Raw genomic sequence first — 13,317 nt, forward strand, 5'->3', positions numbered from 1 at the left:
CTTGCCGTATTAGGTGACTAAAGGGGGACTTCCTGGGGTCTCATTTCAGGTCATGTGCAGGTGACCTACGTACCATAAGCTGTGTATGGCATTGTGTCCAACAACTTGTGGGAACCTCCTCATTTTCAGCTTTGTTTTATTTGACGTCCCTTGGTCACGCGCCAGCCTCTCACCGCTGTATGATGTGGTTCAAATTACGGTCAATCCATGTGAGATTTGTGCTGGACAAAGCGGAGGCGGGACGGATTTTCTCCAGGTACTCCGTTTTTCCCTTTCATCTTTCATTCCAGCAACACTCTCCAATATCATTTCATTTCATCTGTCAGGCATTAATCATTGCCCCAGAGGAGATGCACAGGCTTCGGTAGCTGGTACAATTCCTGTCCTCGCCGCTAGATTGGGCTTCATTGATTCCATTCCTGACCAGGTCGAATGGCTGTGGATTTTCATTGGCCTTGGTCATCTCTCGTTCTCTTCCAATGACAACCCCCCCTGTGGGTGGGGACAGTACAATAACACCCACAGTATCCCCTTCCTCTCGTAAGAGGCGACTGATAGGATCCCCAGGGGCTTTTAACTTGGGAGCGTGGGTCGGCAACCAGGAAAACCTTAACTGGGTCCTGGAATTGCCTCCACTTACCTGTGCCTGGCTCCTCACTTTCATCTATCCTATCCAACTTTCCTTGGTCAACTCTTTATTCTTTTCCGACTCCGATGGTATTAGGTATCGAGGCCTGGGGAGTCTTCCATTTTCCCACCCATCGTGTCCCTTGTCTTTCTTTGGGCGATAACTTCATTTTTCAATGTGTTCGACCCCTCCAGATTTCTCTCTTATTAGACTTAATAGAAGATGGTTGCCTTGTTGTACTTCCTCTTAAAGCAATAATCACAACCACCACCGATTCCAACAGCGGCGCCATTAAGTTCGCGTGGCCTAGGGATTTCTTCACTTCACGCCCTTCGTGCCACTATCCTTTCTTTCGTTGACAGCTTAACTTTACGAACGGGCACATCTCACCCCATCTTTCTCAGATTAGTGCTACGGGGGTACACTTGTCTAGGTTTTTGTTGTTGCTTTTTAACTATTTGCTTTACGTCACACCGACACAGATAGGTTTTATGGCGACGATGGGATACGAAAGATCTAGTAGTGGAAAGGAAGCAGCCATGGCCTTAATCAAGGTACAGCCCCAACATTTGTCCGGTGTGAAAATGGTAAACCGTGGAAAATTATCGTAAGGGCAGCCGACAGGGTTGCGCACCCCTAACCGCACGGCCAACTAGCTCGGTGCTTACATAGTAAAAGAAATAAGATTACTAGAAGAAAACTATAATTTAATCTCATCGATTGCAAATGTTAAAAACATTCGAAAGGTGTAGCAATCCAACTGATGAGCCCACTGCTACACTGGAGCAAAACGGTGGTAATTTCAGGATTGAGAAAGCCTAAACAGCTTAATGTTTTAACAATCACCAGAACTACCACCACCACCACCACCACCACCACCACCACCACCACCACCACCACCACCACCACCACCACCACCACCACCACAACCACCACCACCACCACAACCACCACTACCACCACCACCACTACCACCACCACCACCACTACCACCACCACCACCACCACTACCACCACCACCACAACCACCACCACAACCACCACCACCACTAGCTCCAACATTCGTCCTTCAGTCGTACTCCTCTTGAACGATAACCGGGATTTATTGTTGAATTGTTGGAAATTCAACTAGTTGCGAGGCTGAGAAATACGAGTACATGAATGTACTCTATGTATGTTTGTTTTTTCTGTCTGTCTGTCTGTCTGTCTGTCTGTCTGTCTGTCTGTCTGTCTGTCTGTCTGTCTGTCTGTCTGTCTGTCTGTCTGTCTGTCTGTCTGTCTGTCTGTCTGTCTGTCTGTCTGTCTGTCTGTCTGTCTGACTGTCTGTCTGTCTGTCTGTCGAGAACCCAGCCTGAAGATTAGTGGGATCCTCAAGTGCTTCACCGTCAACTGTCATAAACAGCCTAGGCCGTAAGTGACGCTGAAGAGACGTACTAGAGAAATGAGCGAGGTAGTTTCCTGCTACTTTCGTCTCTGAACAAAGAAATGTCCACAACCAACCGACCCTATGATGAACACTTTCATAACATGGATCGGTTCTGTAAGGAACGGCATTTCGATGGCTTCCTTTTAAAACCTCGTATGTACAAATGTTCTTCCTACCTATTATATCCCTTAAGACTGGCCACGCCTCCCGGTCATATATTTGTGTGCAGTCCATCAGAATAATTTTTGCTGTGTTCATTTTCCTTTGCTAAGTCTAAAGGAAAATGGACCTTAACGTACCGAATTGTAGGGATGTTGATTGCATGGCAAACTTACACATTCCTACAATATAATGTATTTAAGGTTCATTTTCCTTTACTAATTGGCAGAGGAAAATGACCATAACGAAAATTATTCTTTTGGACTGCATATAAATATGGGACTGGGAGGCGTGACCAGTCTTAAGGAATATAATGGATAGGAAGAGTATTCGGACTTACGAGGTATTTAAAGAAAGCCATCGAAGTGCTTCACCGTCAACTGTCAAAAACAGCCTAGGCCGTAAGTGACGCTGAAGAGACGTACTAGGGAAATGAGCGAGGTAGTTTCCTGCTACTTTCGTCTCTGAACCAGAAATGTCCACAACCAACAGACCCTATGATGAACACTTTCATAACAAGAGCCAGGATTATTATGCATTAATAGGTTAGAATGCAAACTTACTGAAGCGAGAAGCAATTATAGTCTACCTTCACAACGATTATGCTATGGGGTTTGCATAAACATGAGGGGTACGCCCATCAGAACCCCTATAATTTATGTTACTCTAGCTACACTATGGAAGAGCGAGTGGCCGACACTTCTTACTAACCTAATTATTTTGCAGTCTAACCTATTACTGCATGAAAATCCGGGCCGTATCATAACATGGATCGGTTTTGTAAGGAACGGCATTTCTATTATTGCTCACACCTCAGTTATTTTCGCATTTTAATAGCCAAGATTGAGACTGAGGCCTATCAATGAAAACTAACAAATTAGTTATAGCTTATACTACTGTAGAAGACAAAATGCACTGGAAACACAGTCTCACTAGAAATATGTCAGTGATTGGGATTCATTCTCCCGGCAATAAATATTTTCACGTGGACTTGTACTTAAATATTAAATGCTAACAGACATGCCTCGACTTGTTACAGCAACATTAACAACGGTCAAAATGGCGCTACACAGACATTGCTATTTGCTTTACGTCGCACCGACAGATAGGTCTTATGGCAACGATGGGACAGGAAAGGCCTAGGAATGTGAAGAAAGTGGCCGTGGCCTTAATTAAGGTACAGCCCAAGCATTTGCCTAGTGTGAGAATGGGAAACCACGGAAAACCATATTCAGGGCTGCCAACAGTGGGGTTCGAACGCACTATCTACCTGATGCGAGCTCACAGCTGCGCTCCCCTAACCGCACGGCCAACTCGCCCGGTGCTACACAGACACCCTGGACTTATTGGATACTTCCACAACTTTACCTTAATTATTTTTAAAATGAAAATAAACTGTACTTTCTCGTATCAAGAATTCCGAACCTTCTGTAATGCTTAATTGGTGACTTGAAACTCACTTTCTGGGAGCACAGTACACACAACAAGTAAAATGTTATAACGATCTCTGTGGGAAACGCAATACACTATCAGTTGAATGAATATCATAGACTACAGACAATTTTCAACCAGTAAGAAACACGTGCTGCGGGTCGGTGTTTGCACGCATTGCAGGCGCTGGATGCCCATCGGTTAGATAAAGAGGGAGAGAGGGGTAGTACTGCAAAGAGTACGCATGTCTGTATGGACTCCTTGACGACCCCAATGAGAAGAATATCTTATATTCGGAACCAAGACAACAATTAGTACACGAAACAATGTTAGCATTTAACCTGTTAACGTTTTACTCAGTGTTGAATTTATTTACCACGACTACAACTAAGAAGTAGGATGACTGACCATAAGTGTAATGGGATACATTTTAACTAATAGGGGATTCTATATATCGTCACTCGACCGGTAAATATTGTATTCCACAAAGCTCTTCCTATCAATTATTCTCCTTAAGACTGGTCACGCCTCCCAGCCACGTATTGAAATGCAGTCCATCAGAACAAATTTTGTTGTGTTCATTTTCCTCTGCCCGTGTGTAAAGGAAAATGAACCTTACAGTACCGTACTGTAGGAATGTACGTTTGCATTACGTATTTACGCACTCCTAGTGTACAAAGCATGTAAGGTTCATTTTCGTTTAATCGTCGACATAGGAAAACGAACACAACGGACATTGTTCTGATGGACTGCGTATCCATATGTGGCTGGGAGGCGTGACCAGTCTTAAGGAGAATAATGGATAGGAAGAGTATTGTGGGATACAACGTTTTACCGGTGAAGCGACGATATAAATATCTCTTAATAATGGAATTGATGTATTAGGAGACTGTTACTGATGTCAGCGGGAACGTTTACGCCGCTATTCATGGGACCTGGTACAATTTTAAATACGGGATTATAAAGTATACTGTACAAGAACAAACACTAAATACGTAGTGTTCGAAATAAACTCTAAATGTATATTATTACTAAGGTAACAACCTTCAGGCCAGTTGAAAATTATTTTTTTTCCGAACACGTGAGTTTCATAATTGGGAAGTGAAATTAATTTATTTTTAAGATTTATCATCCTCAAAATGAACACCGGGCTTTAATGGAATAATGCACTTATTGACAACATTTCTGATAATCTCAGTTGTTTTACAGAGTAGATCAGAGAGTAGAGCGCTCAACTTGGCATGATCTGAGTTCAGTCCGGAGTTTGAAGGTTCTCTCACATAGGCTGGCTTGATGTCAGTAGATTTACCGACATGTAAAAAAATCCTGGGGGGGGGGGGGAATTCTGGCACCTCGGGATTCCTGAAAACTGCAAAAGTAGCTATTGGGACATAAATCCAATAATATTAAGTTTTATACTTCTATTCTATTTGTATGACGTAAATCTAACAGAAAAGAAAAGAAAAGAAAACAGGAAAGAAAAGAGAAAAGAAAGCAAATAAGGAAAGGAAAAAGAAAAGAAAACAAAAGGAAAGAAAAAGAAACGCATTTACGGCTACTCTAACTGCCGACCATTTTAACAGTCACAAATCGGTCACAGTTTTATCGTACAGGAGCTCTATAAGGTGAGGAAAGGTAATTACACAGAACTTATTGCAATTATATAACATTTCCTGCCGCCAACCTCAGCTTGGGTTTAACCTATTGTCTTGGAATCCGAAAGAGTTCGTCTCAGAGAGCTAGTGACTCAACATAAATATAGACAAACACGAGCGTATATTGTGAAAACATTCGCTGGCTCATCCTGTGCTGCACCACAGAACATCAAACTCTAAGTTTACAAGACTGAAAAAAAGTAAGTCAAACAATAGTTTTTATTACTTTAGGGAGAGTTCGATAACGTACATGCACACAAAGGAATCACTCACGTAGATATGTTGTGCCGTTAGGAGAGTAGCTGCGCGAAGACCGGTCTAGCGTTCCAGTCTTCGTAGTTACTATACCAAACTTCTACATGAACACGAATGTGTTTAAGTAAATAAAACATGACCAACTGCACTGATATTATAGAGGGAGTTTGTGAGCTTATTTGTGTGTGGAGGCTAATCTGAGAAAGAACTCAGCCGATTTTAGTTATTTAATCATTAGAACACTTACTTCTTCCAGATTAATATAGGATATATAAAATTGTGCTAACTTCTCGGGGGAGAAAAAGTAGTTGAACAAGACGGAAAAAGTGTGCCTCCGTAACACTTAAAACTGAATAAGCTGCCTGAACCGTTAGCCGTAATAAAATGGAGCCCACAAAGTCAATATTGGACTTAAATTTTCCACAATAAAAATTTCACGTGTTTTTTTCCTAACACGAGCATTTTTCGAGGAAAACTTAGCCGTGATGTGTTCCATAAAAAGCAAATAACCGGTAAACTTTGGGCTGAGTTAAAGAAAAAAGCATACAAATAATACTTAAAATTATGTTTCCTACCAAAATGACTGCATGCAATTTTTCCGTTTATCTGATAATTACGCCTTTACTTCCTAAAAGAGTATTCCGAATCCATGGCGCGGTGGGCTCGCAAGTCGAGCATGCTACAGCTCAGTGGATTAAGGTGGATTAGTGGTACAAAACTGTCAGTCGTTATAATTATTTGCTCTGTGAGTGGAACATTGTTGAGTCGGTAAGCGTTGCAGGAAGGGGAGGGGTGACAAGGAAAGAAAATGAGGAACAAGCTGGAGGAAATGTACGTCTAGGATACTTAAAAGAGAATGCACTGTCCATTCTCTTAGAAGTATAAATCGTCGCTGTCGGGACAAAACCTTTAGCTTAGAACTTTGGCCGGTAAGGTTCTGTCATCTAAGTGCAATATTGTGTGAATATTGTCAAGGCATTCTCGCTCTTCATAATGTATGTGCTGCGGGTCAGTGTATCTCCAAAAATATTATCACATAGGAGGTTTTGTCTCGGCAAGGACGATATATCGATGGCTTACTTCTAAAACCTCGTATCTCCCAATGCACTTCCTATCCATTGTCTTCCTTAAGACTGGTCTCGCCTTCCAGCCACAATTGAATGTACAGTCCATCAGAACAATTTTCGTTATGTTCGTTTTCCTATGGTAATGTATAAAGGAAAATGAACCCTAAATACGTTAAACTGTAGGAGTGCTTAAATTCGCCATGAAAACAACATCCCTACAATACTGTATGGTAGGGTCCTTTTTTCTTTACACGACTGCACAGGAAAATGAACACTACGAAAAAGGTTCTGATGGATTGCATATAAATATGTGGCTGGGAGGCGTGACCAGTGATAAGGAATATAATGCGTACGAAGAACATTGTAACATACGAGGTTTTAGAAGTAAGCCGACGATATACGTAAAGTTTCCTGGCTACGGGAACAGAATCACTAACGTGGGCAGATCAGAGGTTAGTCATTATTAGGCCTTATACTATTGTCAAAAACCGTGTTAAAATCCAATTTCTAATAATGACTTCAATGCAGACGGAGCCAAGAGTACTGGTAGTTTACAAACAAAGTGAAGAAATCGACGGCTTACTTCTAAAACCTCGTAAGTCCCAATGCTCTTCCTAGCCATTATATTATTTAAGACTAGTCACGCCTCCCAGTCATATATTTATATGCAGTCCATCAGAGTAAGTTTCGTTGTGTTCATTTTTCTATGCTATTATGTCGTCGCTGGAACGGTAAAATGTTGTATCCCACAATACTCTTCCTATCCATTATTCTCCTTAAGACTGGCCACGCCTCCCAGCCACATATGGATACGCAGTCCATCAGAACAATGTCCGTTGTGTTCGTTTTCCTATGTCGACAATTAAACGAAAATGAACCTTACGTGCATTGTACACTAGGAGTGCGTAAATACGTAATGCAAACGTGCATTCCTACTGTAATGTTCATTTTCCTTTACATATGGGCATAGGAAAATGAACACAACAAAATTTGTTCTGACGGACTGCATATACATACGTGGCTGGGAGGCGTGGCCAGTCTTAAGGAGAATAATTGATAGGAAGAGCTTTGTGGAATACAACCTTTTACCGTTCCAGCGACGATGTAAAGGCAAATAGACCTTACCGTGCCGTATTGTAGGGATGTTGTTTGCAAGAGAATTTACACTCTCCTACAGTATAATGTATTTAAGGTTCCTTTTACTTTACACACAGCTATAGGAAAATGAACACAAGGAAAATTGTTCTGGTGGGCTACATATCTGTGTGTGGCTGGGAGGCGTGACCAGTCTTAAGGTATATAATGGACAGGATGAACATTGGGACATACGAGGTTTTAGAAGTAAGCTATCGAAATACTGTTCATATACATTGTTTGAGGATTATTGTTGCAACCGCATTATGTCCGTCTATGGTCAAAATTGAGTTTAGTATGGTTCCGTGCATATCTTGGTGTGCTAATTCATGCTGCGAAAATATGCCAAATCGCGTGCCTTCCTAGAGTAAATGAGGCTGGAAAGGTGACTTTCGTGTCATATCGTATTTTATCCACCGATATGAATGGTGCAAAGAGTGTTATGTCCACGGACGTATTTTCTTGCGTTGGATTTAATGTATTTCTTTTCTTTGCAAGTTGCTTTACGTCGCAGCAACATAGATAGGTTTTATGGCGATGCTGGGACAGGAAAGGTCTAAGAGTGGGGAGGAAGTGATCGTGACGTTAATTAAGGTACAGCCCCAGAGTTTGCCTGGTGTTAAAATGGGAAACCACGGAAAACCATCTTCTGTGTTGCCGACCGTGGGGTTCGAACCAACTATCTCCCGACGAGTGAATACTTGCCGCACTTAAACGACAGCAGCTATCAAGCTCGGTGAAGCAATATAAGATCATTGTATTCTTATGATGGATACTCTGCTAATTAGGCGCCATTCCTATAAGTAAAGTAAACTCGTGTCCTCATCCCGAGGTGGTGCAGCTCTTTTCAGGCACAGATGAGCTGCATGTACCATTTCAACCACATACCAGCCCTCCTGTCACTCTTAAATTTCTGGCAGTACCGGGAATCGAAACTGGGCCCCCCGAGGACGGAAGATAATAACACTAACCGTTACGCTGCGGAGGAGGACGCCATTTCTATATGGCAATACTGGACACACCGAGTTCAATAGCGCTAAACCTGTAACATTTCGCACAGGTGTATAAGTGTATAATGTGTAATATTTATTGTAAAACCATTCGTTTTCTTCAATTACAATAAAGTTCCATAATTTAGTAATTCCATATAATTGTTGAGAAGTCCTATTTTATACTGTGTGAATAAGATCGTATTATGTCGGAAATGTTTGTCCGATGTTAGTGAAATTTGTTTCTGAAGTTACTTCATTTTCGGGGTTCCCGAGCGCATATATAAAGTAGAACAATTACACGTTCACAGTTTCGTGATTACTTGGCTGGTTTAGATATAATCTGCTTTTGTTTCTCTTGTAAAATTTCTTTCATTGAACACAATATGCTTTGCAATGATAGTCGTCATTTGTCACTTAGTAACGACTTAATTAAAATGAAAGTGATTTGTGCATTTTCTGAATTGAGGGAGTATGTACTTCAGTGACAGTCAATCCTCTGTTCCTCTCCATCAGTCTCTCTTTCTTACTTCACTCTGTCTTAAACTCTATAGGTTGAGCTTGAATTCGGGAGGTGATGGGTTCGAACATACAACGTCCACGAGCCTGAACATGTTTTTGGCGTGGTCTACCATTTTCGTAACTTGAAAATGCTGGGTCTATACCTTAATTAAGGCTATGAGCGCTTTTTCTTCCGATCGTCGCCAAACGACCTGATCCGGTGTGACCATAAAACACAAAGCTTTATGGGATACAGAGTAGGGAAGTCTTCATACAGTATAGCCCCTTATAAAATACAGTAGTAGTGATGAACAAACATCCACAATTTTTTTTGTGATAGTGTAACGTTGCAGTAAATACGTGAGAACGCAGTCACAGAGGCTCACTCCTTGGAGGTTGGCCGAAAGCCAAAAAGCAAGCTTTCTCTTTTGAACTTCTCCTCAATCGACCTAACCTCACTGCGATACACGCATTCGCGGTCGATAGAGCCACTGGAACATGGCATATGGAAGACGGCCAAACTAAGATAGAACAGGGGCTTATGATGTCTTCTTCAAGCAATTTGGAGAAGCTCATAACTCATCTGGAGAATGCAACATCAATGTTAGTCGCGGGTCAAACTCAGAAGCAACGAGTACAAAATTACCTGGCAAGCTTTTAACGTGGTGAAGGCTGATCGTAGGCAAAACAATTCTGAGATGATATTTGTACAGCAGCTTAAACTAACAGCAAGAAAACATAGAGTGACTGTCCTAGTATACAATTGCTGAAATGCTCACGATCCACCCTCAAGTTTAATGGATCAATTTTCATTTCAACCAAAAGTAGATACTAAAATGTTAATACAGTCACTGTATTATTGTAAAGCTCCTTGGATGAATGGTCAGTAAGTTACCTTCGGTTCAGAGGGTCCCGGGTTCGATTCCCTGCAAGGTCGGAGATTTTAACCGTAAATGGTTATCTCCCCTGGCTGGGGCGCTGGGTGTTTGTATTGTCCACAACATTCCTGTAACTCACACTTGACACTATCCTCCGCTACAAAAACACGCAGTTCCCATACACGACAGATGCAACCCACATTCATTGGGGGTCTGCCTTACAAGGGCTGCACCAGGTCAGCCGAACATGTCCATGTACACTCCCGGCACTAAAGGCCTTCTTACCTTCCTACCTAAATTATAACTGGCCAGACTGTGTGGTACGTGCGGTAGGCGTTCGCTTTCTAAACTCAAGTTGACGCGTTCGCCGCATTCGACCTGCCATGTTGGGGTCATTACTATTGTTAATTAAATATTTCCTTCAATATATAGTCTTACCAAATACAACTTGTGGTTTCACCTTGTTCAGATAATTTCACCACCACGGAATGGAGAAAGATGATTCCAGAATTAATTACCACACTCTAACGAACGTAAAGGTAGTTCTGTAAGATGACAATTGATCCTTTAAGGGTAGCTATGCTGCAGGAGAAACTGAAATCACGCCAGATATGAATGTAGAATCTCGTTACAGTACCGCGTAAACATCATTACGATTATTTCTGTTTCTTTTCAGCTCGTACATCTCTTGAAAATACGAGGGATGTTGGTTTAAATCAGCGGTGATCAGGAATTTCGCACCTGTGTAGCACACTGATATGCTGTGCGATGAGCTAGCACATTATGGTTACCACCCCTCCGGAACTACTCCTCCCAGCGTGACCGACTCGACTAGCCATTTCGAAGGGGTATACTGCTAGTCGTAGCAATCATCCTTTCTGAGTACGAAAATTTCATACCGCACATTATTACACATTATTATTATTTTATTGTGGTTTATATGTCATATACACTGACTGACAGAGCAAATGCAACACCAAGAAGGAGTGGTCAGAACTTTATGCCAATTGCAGGGTAGACTGATGTCACTGAGGTATGCTCATGATGTGAAATGCGCCGCTGTGCTGCGCACGTAGCGAACGATAAATGGGACACGGCGTTGGCGAATGGCCCACTTCGTACCGTGATTTCTCAGCCGACAGTCATTGTAGAACGTGTTGTCGTGTGCCACAGGACACGTGTATAGCTAAGAATGCCAGGCCGCCGTCAACGGAGGCATTTCCAGCAGACAGACGACTTTACGAGGGGTATGGTGATCGGGCTGAGAAGGGCAGGTTGGTCGCTTCGTCAAATCGCAGCCGATACCCATAGGGATGTGTCCACGGTGCAGCGCCTGTGGCGAAGATGGTTGGCGCAGGGACATGTGGCACGTGCGAGGAGTCCAGGCGCAGCCCGAGTGACGTCAGCACGCGAGGATCGGCGCACCCGCCGCCAAGCGGTGGCAGCCCCGCACGCCACGTCAACCGCCATTCTTCAGCATGTGCAAGACACCCTGGCTGTTCCAATATCGACCAGAACAATTTCCCGTCGATTGGTTGAAGGAGGCCTGCACTCCCGGCGTCCGCTCAGAAGACTACCATTGACTCCACAGCATAGACGTGCACGCCTGGCATGGTGCCGGGCTAGAGCGACTTGGATGAGGGAATGGCGGAACGTCGTGTTCTCCGATGAGTCACGCTTCTGTTCTGTCAGTGATAGTCACCGCAGACGAGTGTGGCGTCGGCGTGGAGAAAGGTCAAATCCGGCAGTAAGTGTGGAGCGCCCTACCGCTAGACAACGCGGCATCATGGTTTGGGGCGCTATTGCGTATGATTCCACGTCACCTCTAGTGCGTATTCAAGGCACGTTAAATGCCCACCGCTACGTGCAGCATGTGCTGCGGCCGGTGGCACTCCCGTACCTTCAGGGGCTGCCCAATGCTCTGTTTCAGCAGGATAATGCCCGCCCACACACTGCTCGCATCTCCCAACAGGCTCTACGAGGTGTACAGATGCTTCCGTGGCCAGCGTACTCTCCGGATCTCTCACCAATCGAACACGTGTGGGATCTCATTGGACGCCGTTTGCAAACTCTGCCCCAGCCTCGTACGGACGACCAACTGTGGCAAATGGTTGACAGAGAATGGAGAACCATCCCTCAGGACACCATCCGCACTCTTATTGACTCTGTACCTCGACGTGTTTCTGCGTGCATCGCCGCTCGCGGTGGTCCTACATCCTACTGAGTCGATGCCGTGCGCATTGTGTAACCTGCATATCGGTTTGAAATAAACATCAATTATTCGTCCGTTCCGTCTCTGTTTTTTCCCCAACTTTCATCCCTTTCGAACCACTCCTTCTTGGTGTTGCATTTGCTCTGTCAGTCAGTGTACAATAAACAAACAAAAAATCCATACGATATGTCCTTGTTTGAGCAAACCTGTGACAATACATTCTATTTAACAATATATCACATACGAAATGCTATTGTATTGTATCTTATTAACGCTTTGTCGAAGAAATGATGAAACCAATGTTCGGCACGAACGTACGGCACACAGACTAGCGCAAGCTCTTTCGAAAGCTTTCGTCAGACAACCTCGCATGCAACCGTGGCTTGTGAATTTTCATTACCTAGAAATACGTCTTACAAACATGTTTTAAAGGATTGCAAATTCTCGTCATTTCTTCTCTTTTCTGATATGTTTTTCATAATGCAATGCGTTTACAAGAGCACTTCCATCGAAGCACCGCCCTGAACCATGTATGCTATGTTCCCTAGCTGCCAATCTCATACAATACACCCGGCCAACTCTACGGTCGGTCAGTGCTTCCGACCACAGTACGTGTCTCTCTCCTCGAGAGCGGACACGCGTGCGAAGTCAGTGTGCGCTAACTGTACACACTATGAACTGTGCAGCGTTTGGCTATCGCTGGTTTAAATAGTATTTTTATCCTAACGGTATGGCTGGTTGAAGCTGAACTTTGGAGGAAATGATTAGTTTTCAAGATGTTGGTTATTATAGTTGTTGATGTTCTTGTTGCTGCTTTTCCTGCTTTTCACGTACGCTTGTCACGACAACATATTAAAACCCACTTCACTCGTGAATTGTTTTACTTTCTTTCTTTTTTCTTCACCTCTTTACCCTCAAGGGTCGGTTTTTCCCTCGGACTCAGCGAGGGATCACATCTCTACCGCCTCAAGGGCAGTGTCCT

This window comes from Anabrus simplex, chromosome 1, assembly GCF_040414725.1.
Source record: "Anabrus simplex isolate iqAnaSimp1 chromosome 1, ASM4041472v1, whole genome shotgun sequence".
Taxonomy (NCBI): domain Eukaryota; kingdom Metazoa; phylum Arthropoda; class Insecta; order Orthoptera; family Tettigoniidae; genus Anabrus; species Anabrus simplex.